The 20,794-nt window shown below is 37.3% G+C and overlaps 1 protein-coding gene and 1 long non-coding RNA gene across 8 annotated transcripts in view; one reads left to right on the forward strand and one right to left on the reverse strand.

Annotated features, from left to right (window-relative positions):
• LOC115209078 (adenosylhomocysteinase-like 1) overlaps window positions 1-20,794 on the reverse strand; it is a 469,217-nt gene that overhangs the window by 424,394 nt on the left and 24,029 nt on the right. The window lies entirely within an intron of this gene.
• The window catches only part of LOC115209079, a 308,087-nt gene that overhangs the window by 248,162 nt on the left and 39,131 nt on the right, over window positions 1-20,794 (forward strand). For all 4 annotated transcript variants that reach the window (XR_004998392.1, XR_004998393.1, XR_004998394.1 and 1 more), the window contains one exon: window positions 10,112-10,170. This is a non-coding gene — a long non-coding RNA (uncharacterized LOC115209079). The remainder of the gene's footprint in view (window positions 1-10,111; window positions 10,171-20,794) is intronic.

Consider the following 20,794-nt stretch of genomic DNA (forward strand, 5'->3'; position numbering starts at 1 on the left):
ATCAGATGGAATTCATTGAGAGATGGTGGGGTTTTCTGCAGCCAGACACTGTTTCCTGTCATCTTCCCTCACCTGTTTCCAAGTAACAATTCCCATGGCAAGCTAGGTTTCCACTGAAGAATGGAAATGAATGCCAGTCATACTCACAACTCTCACATGGTGTCAAGACAAGCACACACACACACACCATATGTCATCATCATCATCATCGTTTAACATCCGCTTTCCATGCTAGGATGGGTTGGACGATTTGACTGACGACTGGCAAGCCAAATGGCTGCACCAGGCTCCAATCTTGATCTGGCTTCACCACTTCATCCCAGGTCTTCCTGGGTCTACCTCTTCCAAGGAGAAATTATGACAAACTTTATTAGCTTACAGCTGTTTCTGCTACAAAATTCAATGCACTCAAAGCTGAATGCTTGTATATCAACCTATAGCTTCATCAGAGCTTCAGAAATATATATAGCTTTATGAGCTTCTTGCAGTTTCTATCAATAAAATCTATTCACAAGGCTGTTTAGCCCTATTCACAAGACTGTTTAGCCTAGGGCTATAGTAGAGAACATTTGCTCAGGGTTCCATGTGGTGAAACTGAAGCCAAACTTATGTAATTGGGAAGCAAACTTTTAACTATACAACTAGACCTATAAATTTTTATTACCACTAATTATACTTTGCAGCTGTAGGTTTACTTCTGTTAATTCTTGGAGCAAAGGTCATATGTATCATGTTGCATCCACCTTCATGAAGTAGAATATAGATTTAGTAAAACATATCAGCATTTCCTTAACTGATTTATAAGCTGTTGTGATAAATAAGGTTAACTACTTCAATAAAATATAGTTTATGACATGTAACTTCTCCCATACTGTCTTGTACTCTTTCCATCTGCATTTATTTTTTTATCTTTTAGTCCAGAGAGAAGATTGTACCTATAGAGTGTTCAGGCTAAATTTGATTTCAGCATGGTCCCAGGCAAATGACTGAAACAAGTAAAAGAAAAGAATATATCGAAAAATAAAAGTATTAAAAAAAACAAAAAAAAACTATAGGTACAGGCATGGTTGTGCGATAAGAAAGCTTGCTTCCCAACCACATAGTTCCGGGTTCAGTCCCATCTTGGGCAGGTGTTTTTACTATAGCCTCGGGCCAACCAAAGTCTTGTAAGAGGATTTAGCAGACAGAAACTGAAAAAAGCTTGTCATATATATATATGTGTGTGTGTCTGTATGTCCCCCACCATTGCTTGACAACCAATGTTGGTGTGTTTCGTTACCAACCCGAACCCGACTGAAACCAGCTCTGGCTCTGAGTACAAAAGTCTTGTCTTCATAAGTTTTGAAATAAAATCTTCCACCAAACTTTAGTCATAATTTATGCTCCTAACACTAGCTGAATGATTAAGTTATTTTACTAAATTCTTTGTTATATTAAAAATAATTGAAAGAAACACACAGCATCTCAAAAAAAAATACAGTAATAAAAGGGTTAACCTATTCTAAATGCTCAGTAAATTACTCCACAAAACAGCAGTGGTTTATTATAGAGGGAATACTTTGTGCAAAGCCAGTTCCACTTTTTGGTCCTTCGAACTCATATTGGTCTGGTGCAACAAGTGCAACGAACCCAATGGTTATGAAGTTATAGGATTTGTATGGAGTTAGCTTGTCTTAGATGAGGGGCTAAAAAGCTGCAGGACTTCATGGGACCTGGATCAGTTGGAGTGTCTGTGAGCAACTTTCTTCGATAACAGGCAAACTAACTCATTGTTGAGACTCTAACCAGTACATTTACTGAGTTAGGTTAGATTTAGGAACAATAGCGAGTAAGAAGTGGTTCTACATTCCTCAAAACCCTGAAACTTCTTAAACAGGTCCCCCACCCACCCACTACCAGATGCAGTTTAAAATCAAACCCAGGACAAATTGATACTGAATCGTCAATACTAAATTTTTTTTTGGCTAATAATCCTGAAAGGATGAAATGCAACATTGACCTTTGAACTCAAACATATTTACATGACAGACAGCTGCCCATTCTCATTTACCTTGAGATGTGATACTGAGCACACCTGCAGTTTTCTTTAATAGCTTACACTAATAATCAATTCCATGAATCTGAACACCATTTAACGGAGATAATAAAGAGATGAAAAGCTTGTTAGATTTTCTAAACGTATTTAAAGTTTCTATTTAACAATTAATGAAACAGTAATAAAAGATAAATTGGTAGACTTCAATGAAGTAATTAATATTGTACGTACTTTTTATCTTATTTTCCACATGGCATTTTCATCCATTATTCATTAAGTATCCCGAAATATGCTTACAAATTTCTCATTAGTCGAACAGACAGTCTTGAGCAATCTCTCTTTCTTGCAGGAAAAATTTGAAGTTGGCTAATTTCTTCCTGCATTATTTATAGGTTTTAGGATAGTGACCTCGTAGAATTGCTAATGTATTAGACAAAATACTGAGTAGCATATTTTCTGGCTCTTTACATTCCGAGTTCAAATCTCACCATGGACAACTTTGTCTTTCCTGCTTTTGGATCATCATCATCATCGTTTAACGTCTGTTTTCCATGCTATCATGGGTTGGCCGGTTTTACCAGGGTCTGAGAAGCCAGGAGGCTGCACCAGGCTCCAGTCTGATCTGGCAGTGTTTCTACAGCTTGATGCCCCTCCTAACGCCAACCACTCCGTGAGTGCAGTGGGTACTTTTTACGTGCCACTGGCACAGGAGCCAGAGGAGGCTGGCAAACGGCCACGATCGGTTGGTGCTTTTACATATCACCGACACAGACGCCAGTCAGGCGATGCTGGCATCTGCCACATTCGAACGGTGCTTTTTACGTGTCACCAGCACATAAAATAAAGTACTGACATACTCTTCTCTGAAAATTTCAGACCTTAGAAGCTTGCTTCCCAACCACACGATTCCAGGTTCAATCTCACTGTAAGGCATCTTGAGCAATTGCCTTCTACTATAGTGCTGGACCAACTAAAACCTTTTGAGTAAATGTTGTCAACAAAAACAAAGTGTGTGTGTATGTGTTATGTTTGACCTTGCCACTGCTTGACAACCAGTGTTGGTGTGTTTTTGTCCCAGTTATTTAGTGGTTCAGTAAAAGAGACCTGTAGAATAAGTACCGGGCTTTAAAAAACAAAAAAGTACTGAGGTCAATTTGTTTGACTATACCCCTCAAGGTGGTGCCCCACCATGGCCGCAGTCCAATGAGTAAAACAGGTAAAAAAAAAAAAGAAAATCCACCACAAACTATCTCTAGTGTCTGCACTACATCACTCTACTAATCTTAACATTTATCTTTCACTAACACCCACAAATAAGCCATTCACTTATTTGGTATTAAACTAATGTGGATGCACAATGGCCCAGTGGTTAAGGCAGCAGACTTGCGGTTATAGGATCATGGTTTCAATTCCCAGACTGGGCGTTGTTTATTGAGCAAAAACACCAGGGATGGTGGCAAACCCTGCTGTATTATTTCCCCACAAAATTTCTCTCACTCTTTCTTCCTGTTTCTATTGTACCTGTATTTCAAAGAGCCGGCCTTGTCACACTGAATCTCCCTGAGTACTACGTTAAGGGTACACGTATCTGTGGAGTGCTCATCCACTTGCATGTAAATTTGCACAAGCAGACTGTTCCGTTGATTGGATCAACTGGAACCCTCGTCGTTGCAACCGACGAAGTGCCTTGATTAAACTAATGAGAGAGCCTTCTATGCTCTGCTAGGAATAACCACACTATTGTTTTAAATGAGGAAAAAAAAACACAAGATAATATAATCCTCCATACCTTTAAAAAATGTAACATGGTCACAGCTGTTGTGTGTGTGTATATATATATATATATATATATATATATATATATATTTTATATAAATTAGAAAAAAAAACACCTTTTATCAATTCAATTATGAAAAATTAAATTATACCATTTAGAAAAATTACATATTATATAGAAAGATCAAATATAAGATAAAGCATATAATGATGATTAAGTAATGTGCAAAATAATAATTAAAACGTAATTTATATTTTCTCTTTTTTTTTCTCTTTTACTTGTTTCAGTCATTTGACTGCGGCCATGCTGGAGCACCGCCTTTAATCGAGCAACTCGACCCCGGGACTTATTCTTTTTGTAAGCCCAGTACTTATTCTATCGGTCTCTTTTGCCGAACCGCTAAGTAACGGGGACATAAACACACCAGCATCGGTTGTCAAGCAATGCTAGGGGGACAAACACAGACACACAAACAAACACACATATATATATATATACGACAGGCTTCTTTCAGTTTCTGTCTACCAAATCCACTCACAAGACATTGGTCGGCCCGAGGCTATAGCAGAAGGACACTTGCCCAAGATGCCACGCAGTGGGACTGAACCCGGAACCATGTGGTTGGTTAGCAAGCTACTTACCACACAGCCACTCCTGCGCCTATATATATATTATATTTTGTGAAATTTGATTTAATATTTCTAAATTGAATTTTTCCCTTTAAGTTTGGAATAATATTCCCTCATATTATATATATATATATCTATACATATATATATATATATATATATATATATATATATATATATATATATATATATATATATATAACGTATACATACAATGGGTTTCCTTCAGTTTCTCTTTACCAAATCCACTCAGGAGGCTTTGATCGACTTGGCTATTGTAGATGTGCCCAAGGTGCCATGCAATGGGACTGAACCCAAGACCACATGACAAGGAAGTAAACTTCTAATCACACAGCTATGCCTATGTTGGTAGATTAAGTACTATCATTATTGCCTGGTCCCAGGTCAGCCCTAATGAAGCAGATCTGTGACCAGTCATTTCAGCCATGACCACTCTGTCTTTTTTCCCTACATGCTGTACATTGAGGACCACATTATCCGATGCCTTTTACTAAGTTGGTAGCATGTAATTTGAGCAAGATTTAGCTGTTATTTTTAACAGGCCCAGCAGCTTGTTAGCTCAGTCAGCACAACCGTTTGTAGTCAGTGTCATTAGAACATTTGTGAGATGTCTGGTTTTAATAAAAAAGTTAAAATACCAAAAATATATCTTTCCTTTCCTTTGGGATGGGGGGAGGGCACTTAATCTGAAAACAATATTGATCTTTCCTAATCTTCTTAATGTCATTATTTTATTAAGCAATTAATTAGTCATTAGTAGTTGAAACTGTGTTGTAATCTACTTAGAATCCAAAATGTTTAATTACTTATACACAATCAGAATCTCAATCAAATCAAAATCAAAAATGGAAATTGTAGTTGTGGCCGGTGCCAGTGCTGCCTGACTGGCTCCCGTGCTGGTGGCACATAATAAGCACCATTCATGCGTGGGTCATTGTCAGTGCGGCTTGACTGGCTCCCCATGCTGATAGCACGTAAAAAGCATCATCCAAACATAGCCGATGCCAGTGCCACCTGACTGGCTCTTGCACCAGTGGCACATAAAAAGCACCCACTACACTCTTGGAGTGGTTGGCATTAGGAAGGGTCCAGCTGTAGAAACATTACTAGATCAGACTGGAGCCTGGTGCAGCCTCCTGGCTTGCCAGTCTTCAGTCAAATTGTCCAACACATGCTAGCATGGAAAGCAGACATTAAGCAATGATGATGAGGAGTAAAATTTATAAAAGAAACGTTGTAGAAAGCAAAACAACTGAGTAAGTAATTGGCAGGGATTTTTTTGTTCATTTTCTTCCTGGAAAGGGTGTTAATTTTTAAATATTTTAAAGTCTGTTTTACGCCATTTCATCTCTCATTAATCTCATGCTATTTTTGGCTGGTGTTTCACAAACTTAACTTGCATTCCATCAATTGTACCAATGAGGGTTCCAGTTGATCCAATCAACAGAACAGCCTGCTCTTGAAATTAACGTGCAAGTGGCTGAGCACTCCACTGACACACATACCCTTAACTCTTTTGATACCAACCCATCTGAAATCGCCTCTGGCTTTGAAGTACAAACGGCTTGTTTTCAGAAGTTCTGAATTAAAATCTTCCACCAAACCTTAGTCACAATTTATGTTCCTAAAATTAGCTGAATGATAATTAAGTTATTTTACTAAATTCTTTGCTATATTTAAAATTAATTGAAAGAAACACAGAGCATCTCAACAGAAATATGGTAACAAAAGGGTTGAAGTAGTTCTCGGGGAGATTCAACAAGATATTGAATGTGACAAGGCTGACTCTTTAAAATACAGCTACAACTCATTTTTGCTGAGTAGACTGCAGCAATGTGAAATGAAGTGTCTTGCTGAAGGACACAATACGCTTCCATGAATTGGACTCACAACTTTACAATCATGACCCAGACACCTTATTGTTTGATTGGTATTCTATGGTGTCCTTTTTACAGCTCCAAGATAGAATTGTTTAAAACAGCCCCACTTGCGCAAATTGGAAGACAGAGATATTCCTGGTAGTTGGAACAATAAAGGATATTAGCAGCAGTACAAGGTCTCTGGCCATAGCTTTTGTCACACTGGTCCTTTTACAATTGCTGTATGGAGTTGAAAGTGGGGCAGTTGGTAAACAAGTGTGGTTGATAGACAGACAAGGAAGCACATCATCATTTAACGACTGTTTTCCAAGCTAGCATGGGTTGGACAGTTTGACATGAGCTGGCAAGGCCAGGATCCACATCAGGTTCTATTGTCTGTTTTGCATTGGTTTCCACAGCTAGATACCCCTCCAAATGCCAACCACTTAAGAGAGTGTAATTAATGCTTATTACATGACACCATCACCAGTGATTTTTAATTAGCACCAGAGAGAGAGAAAATCATTAGAAAGTTAGACAAAAAAACTTAGTAGTATTTCTATTGGCTCTTTATGTTCTGAGTTCAAATCTGGCCAATTATAGCTTTGCCTTTCATCTCTTCAAAATTGATAAAATAAAATACCAGTCATGTACTGGGAGCATGTGTGGATATGTATGCATGTGAAAGTGTTTATGTATTCACGTGTGTCAGTGTGTGTATATGTTTGTTCATGTATGTGTATATGCATTGATACATACACACAAATGTATGGTGGTTCATCAGTTACAATGTTACACTATTTCTTCCGGCTCTTTATGTTTTGGGTTCAAGTCCAGCCAAGGCCAATTTGGTCTTTCATTTTTTCAAAGTCAATCAAATGCAGTCAGTTGTATACTGGGAGTATGTAATTGTATGCGTATGAATGTGCTTACGTCTTTATATTTGTGTGTATTTCTGGTTCTGTATTCATGTATGTGTGTGCTCATGCAGGCAGACAAAAGTATGGTCATTCAACAGTCGGAATAATATTTTCCTTGCATTGAGATCTTTCAAAAATCACTTTTTACTCACAAGCATTTTGCTTTGGCATCCTAACAGAGAAAATATTTCAATTAATTTTCCATTGGTTCCGAAAACCAGTGACCATGTTCATTAACCATTCCAAGACATTATGCAGTTCATGTGGAATTTAGATTACTAAAACTAATTTAATACCTTCAGACTGATTTCCATGTATCCCATGTATTGTTCAGATAAACTTGCTCCATAGTCATTAAGTCAGTTTGAATCTCATTACACTTTGTAACCGAGGTTAATTACATCTTGCTGTCAGTGCCTACAGACCAAAGTAGATATCTACTTCAACCTCCACCACCACCATCACCATCACCACCATTCTTTAACTTGCTTTGTTTCTCTTCTGCATTTCTCAGTTCATTTAACATTGGTAACGTCTGAGAAATTCATGAGTATTTATTCAACCTTAGTTTGCTGTCCTTTGGTTAGAAACATGGTATTTTCCAGCATACGAGTTGAATTCTTCAAAATTTGCAGTCAAAAAACAAAAAGGGAAATTGTATTAAAAAGGGCATCGAGCTGTAAAACCTGCTTTAATATTCCTCTAACCCATTCTAGCATAGAAAAACAGGCATAAAACAAACAAATGAACTCCTTACATGTATATCATACTAGTATATGACCTACATGTTTACATGTATAAAAATAGACTGGTGCTCACTTGGTCACAGCAAGGAGTGTTTCTAGTTGGCCTGATGAATGGAACAACCTGCATGTGAAATTAACATGCAAGTGGTTTGAGCACTCCACAGACATGTGTACCCTTAATTAGTTCTCAAGGAGAGCCAGTGTGACACAGAATGTAAAAGGCTGAGTTGGCTCTTTGAAAAACTAGTAAGCTAAGTAAAATCACTGTCTGTAGTGTTTACTTGCACCACTTTATATTCTCAGTTCAATTCCTACTGAGGTCAGCTTATACTATTCATACTTCTAAGATCATTAAACTAAAGTTGATTTTATGTTTTTGGCACTGTGTCCATGCTGGCGCTGTCTGTGCTGGCACCACATAAAAAGTACCTGTACCAGCACTACATAAAAAAAGCATCTGTGCTCTTTGCATGCTTCTAGCACAGGTGCCCTTTGCATACCTCTAGCACAGATGCTTTTTTTATGTAGTGCTGGTACAGGTACTTTTGATGTGGTGCCAGCACAGACAGCGCCAGCATGGACACAGTGCCAAAAACATAAAATCAACTTTAGTTTAATGATCTTAGAAGTATGAATAGTATACGCTGACCTCAGTAGGAATTGAACTGAGAATATAAAGTGGTGCAAGTAAACACTACAGACATTTTGTCCAATGTGTTTACCATATGTAGCAATTTACCATTGTTGCGATGGTGATGGAGTCAGCACCAAGTCTGATTAAATTTAGGTCATTGTCTGTTGGAAAAACAAAGGAGTCAGTCCAAATGCATTATGTCCAGTTTCCATCCCTTCTATCTATTGTGACTATTTCTTATTATATATATATATATATATATATATATATATATATGTATATGTATATGTATTTATTATTGTCTGGGGAGAGTCTCTTTTAATGCCTTATTACTTAACACTCTCCAGTTCGATTTCCACTCATTTACTCTTTACTCCCTTTTACTTGTTTCAGTCATCTGACTGCAGCCATGCCGGAGCACCACCTTTAGTCAAGCAAATCGATCCCAGGACTTATTCTTTGTAAGCCTAGTACTTATTCTATCGGTCTCTTTTGCCAGAACGACTAAGTGACGGGGACATAAACACACCAGCATCGGTTGCCAAGCAATGCTCGGGGGACAAACACAGACACAAACATACACACACACATATATATATATACATACATATGACGGGCTTCTTTCAGTTTCCGTTTACCAAATCCACTCACAAGGCTTTGGTGAGCCCAAGGCTATATTAGAAGACACTTGCCCAAGATGCTACGCAGTGGGACTGAACCCAGAACCATGTGGTTGGTAAGCAAGCTACTTATCATACAGCTACTCCTGCGTCTATTTATTCATTTTTTCTAAACTTTTCAAGTAAAAACAACTATTGAAAAGGTTGCAAGGTGCAATGAAAATTTTAGAAAATAATTTAGTAAATGAGTGGAAATCGAACCAGTGAGTGCGTTAAGTAATAAGACACTAAAAGAGAAAGACTCTCCCTAGACAATAAAACCTGCTTCAACACATGAATTCACATAAAGAAACTTGCAAATAAATTACAAAAATATGAAATATATGTACTCATTCAATTATTTGTTTACTTGTTTCCATTAGACTGTGGCCATGCTGGGGTACCATCCTGAATTTTAGTTGAATGAATCGACCCCATTACTGATTATTTTTTAAAGCCTGGTACTTATTCTATCAGTCCTTTCTGCTGAACCACTACATTATGTGGATGTAAACACACCAACATGGATTTTCAAGTGGTTGTGTGTGAGGCTTCTTTCAGTTTCCATCAACTAAATCCATTGAAGGCTTTGGTCAGCCCAAGGCCAAAGTAGAAGACACTTGCCCAAGGTGCCACGCAGTGGGACTGAACCTAGAACCATGTGGTTGGGAAGCAAGCTTCTTACCACATAGCCACTCTTGCACTATATATATTTGTAATAATTGTACAGAAACATATTGTTGGAACAGTCTTAGCATCATTATAAATTATTCAAAACATTTCCATTTTGGAATTCTAAATTTATTCTTTCCTTCTTTGTTCTCGTTGCAGATATTCAAAGTAATGAAGAGAGGAAATATGTACAGAATTCTTGGAGACATAAAATATATGTAAGTATATAACTGCAATAATTGGCATCAAATGAATAAAACCATAGGTATTCCTGAATAAAAAGAAAGCAACATATTTAATCACTGAAACTAGAATCAGTAATTAATGATGATAATAATTAATAACCCGAAGGCACATGGAATTTCGTTATGCAACTATAATATACTATAAAGCATATTAAATGTTTTTATAAGTCAACACCACGTCCTGCTGTGTTAGCAGTGCTCTTTACATTATTTTGTTAAAGTTATTTAGGCATAGGAGTGGCTGTGTGGTAAGTAGCTTGCTTACCAACCACATGGTTCCGGGTTCAGTCCCACTGCATGGAACCTTGAGCAAGTGTCTTCTACTATAGCCTCGGGCCGACCAAAGCCTTATGAGTGGATTTGGTAGAGAGAAACTGAAAGAAGCCCGTCGTTTATATATATATATATATAAAGAAGAATAAAGTGTACGTTCAAACACAAAAGAGATACCCGAAAAATAGGATATCTGACTTGCTAGAAAGAGCAGTTAAAAACTCCAAGCCACCAATTCGTAACTAAGAATTTTTCGATGAATATTCTTGCTACCCTAAGATTTTAATATATGTATATATATATATATATGTGTGTGTGTGTATGTTTGTGTGTGTGTTTGTCCCCCCAACATCACTTGACAAGTAATTCATATGAATGTGAAAGAAAGACAGCTAACAATAAATAAAGGGTGATGGTAAAATTAGTAAAAAGAGGAACCAAAAATAGACAGATTCAAATGCAATGGCAACCCTCTTCATACAAGCCGTAAGATGGGAGAGAGCCTGAATGATAGTAGGGAAATACATAGAAAAGGGAGAGCAATTCATATGAATGTGATGGTCAGGAGACACACAAATGAAGATGATACACATTCCAATCTCCTTCGCCATCAATAATTTATATTTGTTTTTCCCCCCATGCTTGCAGCAGGTTCTCTTCAGTATAGCGCTTATATAAACAAAGCAGAAATAATTAAATTTTACAATGATTAATAATTGTTTTATTTTAGTGAGAAGGCTGTTTGAATTTTTCAACAGTCATTCGAGCTTTGTATCAGTTAAAATGTCTAAAAATTCCCCAAGAACTGATGCAGGTGTGGTAAGAAGATTGCTTCCCAACCGCATGGTTCTGGGTTCAGTCCCACAGCATGGAAATTTGGACGTCTTCTATAGCCTTGCGAGCAGATTTGGTAGACAAAAACTGAAAGTGTGTGTGTGAGACCACAGCTTGACAAGTATGGATTTGTTTACATCCCCTGTAACTTAGTGGTTCAGCAGAGTGAGCATGACAAATACCAGCCTTAAAAAGAAAAATATGAAGCACTGGAGTCAATTTGCTCGACTAAAAATTATATTATTCAAGGCAGTGCCCCAGCATGGCCACAGTCTAATGACAGAAACAAGTAAAAGGTAAAAGAAAAATATGCCCTGTACTTGGTAATCATTGGAAACATACCAAACAGTCTTATTTCCTTCTAAGGAATCTGAACATGGTTCTTTAAAGATAATCTTACTGCAAGTAACAGCAGGTTTCCGAATCGTATAAATGGATGTTTTGAATATTTCTGTTTTCCATAAAGAATCATTAAAAAAAAAAAAAAAAAAAAACCCTGAATTTACAATTCTATTTAGAATTATGAATACAATGGAGCATTCTTTCACTTTTCTCTGTCATTTCTGACAGCTATCCTGGAGACTCTTACTGAAAAGATATATCACTTCCAGATTCCTCATATATTCCATACAGCCTGCATATAATGATATTCCTGCTACAGGCCGTTTCTACAGTATTACAGCTCTCATTATATTGCTCAGGATTCCGTTTTACATACACACAATATCACATAATGAACAAGAAACAGAACTATTGCTATGTGGCACTGCTAGAAATAGAAGTCATACCTCCCTAAAATCACATCCTACAGTCTTAAAAAAGAAATGAGAATTATGTAGCTCTTCTACAGCAAGAAACCTGTTCTGCTTTGATCCCTTGTATGTTAACCCCCTCATCTGAGTATAAAGGGCCCCTACCATGAGTATGCTGCTGCTGCAAAAAGGAAACAATTCATGCAGTAATGTAATCGGCATTAGGAAGGGCATCCATCTGTGGAAACCATGTCAAAACAATGGAGCACAATGTAATCTTTAGAACTGTCAGATCCTGTGAAACCATTGAACCCATGCCAGCATAGAATATGGATTGTTTAAATAATGATGATGATTATGGCTACCAATATAAACAAGTGATGTCTTGACAAGATCACAAAGATAATGTTTACCACCCTCCACAAAACCACTAATACATGTATATATAAGTATGTGCAGGTATGCAGGTATACAAGTGCATGTGTTTGTCAGTATGATAGATAATGCGAAAATATGGGATTACCATTTTGATGGTATCATTGTGCACTTAGTCTGTTGAACTGATTTAACATCATCACCAGGCACTGGGACGTCTTTACCAGAGACTACTCTATTGCAGATACTTAAAAGGTTATAGTTTTAATATTGCTCCAGTTGCATACACTGGATTTTATTCAGCCTGGCAGCTTTTTGCAACATCAGTGAATGGGTTACTCAGTTTTCTATGTATTGGAGAAGACAAATCTCATCTGAACATGAGGTTTGCTGTGGGCACATCACTGACAAGGCTCAAAAGGGCCAAAATGCATATAGCATATTCACAAGCTATTGCCAAGAAGACTTTTCATCTTCCACTGATATATACTACTGTTTTTGCTTCATGTTTTATTTTTATATTTTTAACATAGCACATCAATAGAAAATTTTATCTCGGATGAAAACCACTGTATCTTGCTTACTCCCCACCACAATCCTGGCTAAGGGGACTGTTTTTTTTTGTCTTGCTAGTTACTTGGTGTTAGTAATGGTACCATGCAAAAAGTACCAGTGCTGGTGCCACATAAAAAGCACCCAATACACTTTGCAAAGTGGTTGGTTTTTGGAATGGCATCTAACTGTAGAAACTATGCCAAAACAGACAGCTGGGGCCTGGTGAAGCCCTTGACCGTACCAGCTCCTATCAAACCGTCCAACTCATGCCAGCATGAAAATCCAACAATGTTTATACACAAACACTGTATATACACCTGCTTCAATCAAGTACAACGTATTATCAAGCATGTGTACACACACACAGACATACACCTGTTTGAAGTATTTACATAAAATTTTGTAACACAAAGACACCTGTTTGTAATTTTTTGTATAAAATTTTTAATATGAACAAATGCCTTACAAAGTGTAAGGCATGAAATATTGTCATATATACACATACACACACGTCTGAAGTATGCATAAAATAACAGGCCTATTCTTCTAAAGTGTGTCTGTAGAATATTCTTGTACAGATATATACACACCCAATTTCAAGTCTATAACGTATTCATCCTAATGTTTGTTTGAAGTGTATATACATCAATTATTCTCATAGATACCTACAAATAACATTTAATAATCTTAACCTTTTATGAATATAATCATTCATTCATAAAACCTGTTTTATCAAGAATGCATTATGTAATCTCAAGCAGTGCTAATTCTTTACCTTCACATAATGAAGTTTATGAAAGTCTTTTATAAATCATTGTTAAGTGAGGTTATATATATCTTTATATATAAAAGTCAAGTTGTGTGTCTGTCTCCTACGATTTAGATTCCTAACTACTACCACATTTTGCGGTGCAGTTTAACCAAAACCGGGTATCTTATAGTCGTAATTCATATTGAGCCCTTCTGGATATTAGCGCGCGTCTACGATGAGTCTACGATTTAAAAAAAAAATACCATCATTTTTTTTCCATTTTAATGCATTTTTTCGCTATTATATAAGGGAAGTAAGTCTCTAAAAATGTCTACGATGAGTCAACGATTTAAAAGAAAATTTACCATCATTTTTTTCCCATTTTTGATGCATTTTTTTCCTATTTTGTGGCTATAACTCTCTAAAAATGCTTATATAGTTATTTCCCTTACAAACCCGAGCAACGCCGGGCGATACTGCTAGTATATATATAATCCTTTAACATCTATTTTCCTATGTTTATATAGGTCAGACATTTGAATCAGATCATTTATAGCCAAATGCCCTTCCAGTTGCCAACCTTCACCTGTTTCCAAGCAAAGTAATATTTTCCCATAGTCATGTTTTTCACAGAAAACGAGAAAATGACTAAACCTGCTTGTATGACAATGATGCTCCTTTACAAACATCACATGATGTCTAGAAAAGGATACATACAAACACACACAAGTATATATGATGGGTTTCTTTCAGTTTCCATCAACCAAATCAGCTCACAGAGTTTTGATAGGCCCGGAGCTAAAATAGAAGACACTTGCCTGAGGTGCTGCACAGAAGGACCAAACCCAAGACCACATGGTTGGGAAGCAAGATTCTTAACCACACAGCCATGTCTGCACCTATATACATTTAACAGGCTTCTTTCAATTTCCATGCCTCTGCCCCTTTTGTGTGTGTGTGTGTGTGTGTATGCATGCATATGTATGTGTATGATACAACTGAAATCAGATATAAGAGCAAAAAGCAACCCAGATTGAGTTAATGAGAATTTCAGTAGAATCAGCTGACTTCTGAAAGGCACACAGAAGACTCATTGGATAACTGAGTACTCCCACACTGGACACTCTGAAAATACAGCTAAGTGGTGGTGGGGGTGTCACTTTAGAGTGGGTTCAATCCACACTTAACTGTGCCCTGAAGAATGATAAATGAATTGCAACGAACAAGGAATTCAGAGCCATGCAAATATGCATGATATGCACTATTTCTCTGATGCAATAAAAACTCTTTACAGCACCAATCTATGGCACAATCTTCTCTCTATATATAAACGGCAGTTTGTCTGTGTGTGTTTCTGTGTGTCTGTTAGGTTGTACCCTCACCCTGACCACATCTTTCAACCGATTCTGATGAAACTTGACACACACATAGCCCAATGTCATAATTCAAAACTAACGCAGCGAAAATTTTGAAAAGTTCCCCCAGTTCTGAAAAAAATCGATAAATTCGACATGGGGTCGAGAATGAGAAACACAAACCACAGACTGTCTAGGGGACGCAACTCGACCTTTTTAACTAAAAAAAATTTACCATCATTTTTTTTCCATTTTTTGGCTATAACTCTCTAAAAATGCTTTATAGTTATTTCCCTTACAAACCCGAGCAACGCCGGGCGATACTGCTAGTTTATAATAAATATCAACCTAATCCTCTCTACTCAATGTGCTGAGTTCTACACCAGATAAAGTTTGCACTGCATAAAATAGATGTTAATTTTTTCATTAATATAAGGCAGCGTGCTAGCAAAACCATTAGTATGCCAGGCAAAATGAATAGCAATTCATTGAATTTTATATTCTGAGTTTAAATTCCATCAGGGAAAACTGACTTTCAGCCTTTTGGGGTCAATAAAATAGTACCTCAAAGTACTGAAGGCTGGTCTCCAGACACTGAACCTTATGAAGGAGATGACAAAGGAGCAAGATATCTGGCACAATTCTGTACTCAAGAAGACCCATCTGCCACTGGAGAATTAATACTAGTGCTACATAAAATAATAAAACGTACCTAGGACACACTGTGGAATGGTTGGCATTAGGAAGGGTATTCAGCTTTAGAAACCATGCCAGAACAGGCGTTCTACTCATACCAGCATGGAAATCGGACATTAAACAATGATGATAACTAAGCATGGGGAGGGGGTGGTCAATGTAACTGACCATCCTTTTCCCTAAGTGAAAATTCGAATTTTTTCCATTAACCCATTCATGCCAGTCGTCCATTATACCCACTACACTCTCGAGACAATTTATAAGGGTATAAAAAAAATACTTGATACAAATTGTGATTTGCGTATGATCTGTATCAAAGAATGAAACATGTTTTTAACAGGTGTGCAGTCTGAATCAAACAGATTTCAATTAAATTTTTTTCAGTTGTTATTTAGGTCAGAATACAAGTATCTGAATTTTCAGGCAATTTCATTCACTAGAAAAATTCTGGCATGAATGGGTTAATTTCTGCCTAAATTTGAAAATAATAAAGAATTTAGTAAACTATTACAACATTATTAAACTGGATGGAACATAAATTAACATTAAAGTTTGATGGAGGATTTTGTTTCTGATCACTTTAACCCTTTTGCTACCATATTTTGTCAAAATACACAATCTTTCTTTCAACTAAATTTGAAATAATGAAATTACTAAAATAAATTTGTCATTACTAAGCTAGAGGCACATGGCCTAGTGGTTAGAGCAGCGGACTCATGGTCGAGGGATCGCGGGTTCGAATCTCAGACATGAGCGATGTGTGTGTTTACGAGCGAAACACCTAAGCTCTACGTGGCTCCGACGGAAGGTAATGGCAAACTTCTGCTGACTCTTTAGCCACAACTTTCCCTCACTCTTTCCTCCTGCATCTTGCAGCTCACCTGCGACGGTCCGGTGTCCCATCCAGGTGGGGAACCTATACGCCAAGGAAACCGGGAAACCGGCCCTTATGAGCCAGGCATGGCTCAAGAAGGAGGCGTATTTGGAACACAAATTAACATGCAATTTTGATGAAAGGGTTTCAATTTAAATCACTTTACAAGAAGTTTGTGTTATAGACCCAACGGTGATTCAAGGAAGTTGGTATTAAAAGATAATTATTACATTACAATATATCATCATAAGTCATTTTAATATCTACTTTTCCATGCCTATCTTCACCTGCTTCCAAACAAGGTAATTGTCACAGTCTACTAAACAATGAACAGCCATGAATATTGTACCAGCTGGAGACATTGACAGGTGAAACCATGTACTAGCTAAAAAAATTACAATAAAGTTAACACTAATTTAAGTATGGTGTGCACCACTCCACCTCAGTATGTTCCATTCTTATTCAAAATCTATTGAGGTAATAACCTCAATTTAACCTACACATAAAACATTCATACATACACACACACAAAACAAATTATATAGAAATGAAACATATCTATATATAATTTAATACACACATATACATACATAATTTAACATATGTACATACACACAGACATAGTTAATGTGAGGATATTTCCACCATAACTGGCTTCTGTGCCGCTGGCAAGTAAGTAACACCATCCAATCATGGTCGATGCCAACCCCCTCTGGTCCCTGTGCTGGTGGTACATAAAAAAGCACCCACTACACTCTCAGAGTGGTTGGCATTAGGAAGGGCATCCAGCTGTAGAAACACTGCCAGATCAGACTGAAGCCTGGCGCAGCCTCCTGGCTTCCCAGACCCCAGTCAAACTGTCAAACCCATGCCAGCATGGAAAACAGACGGTAAACAATGATGAGTTTTGGTGTATGAGTGCAAGTGTGTATAATAAAATTGACGGTATGTTAAAGCTAGTTTTATATGTGGGTGTGTATATACACACACACAACATATAAATTAAATTATATATAAATGAAACATATATAACACGTAAAAAGCACCAGTCAAGCGTGGGTTATTGCCAATGTCACCTGATTGGCTCCCGCACCGGTGGCACATAAAAAGCACCATTCGAGTGTGGTTGATGCCAGTACACCTGACTTGGCACATAAAAAGCACCCACTACACTCTCGGAATGGGTGGCATTAGGAAGGGCATCCAGCTGTAGAAGCACTGCCAGATCAGACTTGAGCCTGGTACAGTCTTCTGGCTTGCCAGTTCCCAGTCAAACTGTTCAACCCATACAAGCATGGAAGGCAGACATTAAACAATGATGATGAACAAATATCTATACACATAATTTAACACATATATACATACATATAGTTAAATTTAGGATATCTTAAAGGTAGTTTTGGTGTGTGTGTGTGTATATATATAAAATTGACATTATGTCAAAGCTAGTTTTAAATGTGTGTATACATAAACAAACATGTGTCTTAATATACAAAACAATTTATACGTAAATGTAACATGGGTGGCTGTGTGGTAAGAAGGTTCCTTCCAAACCACATGGTTCCAGGTTCAGTCCCACTGTGTGACACCTTGGGAAAATATCTACTATAGCCTGAAGCCAACAAAAGCCTTTTGAGTGAACTTGGCAGAGAGAAACTGAAAGAAGTCCATCGTGTATGTATGTGTGTGTATGTCCTCCCACCATTGCTTGGTGTGTTTACGTCCCTGTAACTCAGTAGTTCAGCAAAAGAGACTGATAGAATAAGTACTAGGCTTACAAAGAATAAGTCCTGGGGTTGATGTGTCCAACTAAAGGCAGTGCTCCAGCATGGTAGCAGTCAAATGACCAAAACTAGTAAAAGAATACATACATACACACATAGTTAAATTGAGGATATTTTAAAGGTAGTTTTTGTGTGTGTGTATGTTTAAAATTGTGGTTATGTTATAAAAATGTATGTATATACACATACGAACACGTGTAAAACAAATTATAAATGAAATGTGGTGCCCCAGCATGACCGCAGCTTTAAAGCTGAAACAATTTAAAGAATATATAATTTAACACTTATTTGTTTCAGTCATTTGGCTGCGGCAAACACAGAAACACACACATAATATATATATATATATATATATATATATATATATATATATATATAACGGGAAGCTTTATGAGAATAAACAAAAGACGAAGGCAGGTGGAAAACAAACGAACAATTGTATTAGTATGGCGCTCAGGAAATATAAATAAAACAAGTCTTTAACGTTTCGAGCCTACGCTCTTCAACAGAAAGATACACAGAGAGAGAAAAACACAGAAAGAAGGAGAGAAAAAAAATGCGTGCAGTAGCTAACGAATCAACATGGCGATCTGATTTCGGCCAGAGGTCAAAGATCAAACATGAGACGCGAGAGCGAAATATATATATATATATATATATATTACGAGACTAGAAAAACAGCCAACAACTGATGACGGGTCGTTATGTTGTTTGTTTTGTTTCCATTTGTGTCTCGTTGTTCGAAAGAATAGTTCATATTCCATGTACTCGTGCTTCGTACTTTGTTGTACACGTTTCATGACGTCCTGTGCCCACATATGCATATATATATATACGTATAGATGTAAGTATGTACATATCCGTATGTATATTATTTACATTTTATATACATGACAGGCTTCTTTCAATTTCCGTCTACCAAACCCACTCAAAAGGCGGTCAGCCCGAGGCTATAGTAGAAGACACTTGCCCGAGGTGTCACGCAGTGGGACTGAACCAGGAACCATGTGGTTGGTAAGCAAGCCACTTACCACACACCCACTGCCGCGCGTACATACACATATTTAATTGAGGATATTTTAAAGGTAGTTTTGGTGTGTGTGTGTGTATGTAAAACTAGTTTTAAACGTGTATATATATATATATATATACACACACACAAACACGTGTCTGTGAGTGGGAGTTAGTAACCCATTACTCCAGTAGCAGACGTTCCCACCACCGACAGCACCGACTGGTCGGCGTCGCCATGTAAGCAAATTCGTTTACAGCCCAGATTTATCTCGAAACACCTTCCAATTTGGTTTTGTACTTTACACTGATTTAGTACAACTACTATTGCTGCTGCCGTCACTGCTACTACCACAACCACCACCACCACCACCATCACCCAACACCTTTGATTGTACTTTTGAGATACTTTGATGCAACCATTGTTGCTAAGTTCACCGCCATCACTACTAAGCTTCTACCAACACCTTTTGATTGTTACAGCTATTGCATCTCAGTACCTTTTATCTACTGTTACTACTATCATAACAAATACTACTCTTATCACAGCTGTGAATACTACTGCTGTTGCTGCTAATAATAACAATGCCTTTTATTAATAGCCGCTACTTTGATAATTACTTCCTTCACCATATCAACTTTTTCCACTCCTACTACAACGAGGCAATAAGGGAGCGTCTATGTGGTTCTTCAATTCCTAGAAATAGCAGCCAAATATCATTTGAATCACACTTAAACCTTAAAAAAGAAGAAGAAAAAGAAACTATGTGGATCTTTTCGGTTTGAACGGCAGTTTTTTATAGTGGTGTCATATGAAATTGTCACCCATAATTATGACCCTAGAATCGATCTATTGCATTTCAATCTCGGTTAGGGTTAGGGGTGGGGGAAGGGTATCTTTTTTTTCTTCACAAATGTAAATAAACCCAATCTGTTTCTTAAACGAGGGACATATTCATACGGCACAGAATGCTTTTTAACTCAATAGACGTCACTGATTGGTTGAAATTGCAGAAATTGAAGAAAAAAAAGCAACAAATATCTTACAAACTATAGAATTTTCTCAATAAAGCCAAGAGAAAAAGATGTTTTATAAACACATTCTACCAATACACGAAGTTAAAAATTTTTGAGTTACCTAGAAATTATGTTAAAAACTGCCGTTCAAACCGAAAAGATCCAACTATGTTATTGTTTAGGAAGAGTTTTCCTTAAAGTATAGGGACAGGCGCCATTGTAGCACACCACTGCATACACCATTTATCAATATCTACTCAGATCGTCCCAGGCACACACCCCCCCCCACCCAAGCAGTGTTCCAGTCAGTTCCAATCTCT

Source organism: Octopus sinensis, linkage group LG3, assembly GCF_006345805.1.
Source record: "Octopus sinensis linkage group LG3, ASM634580v1, whole genome shotgun sequence".
Classification (NCBI taxonomy): domain Eukaryota; kingdom Metazoa; phylum Mollusca; class Cephalopoda; order Octopoda; family Octopodidae; genus Octopus; species Octopus sinensis.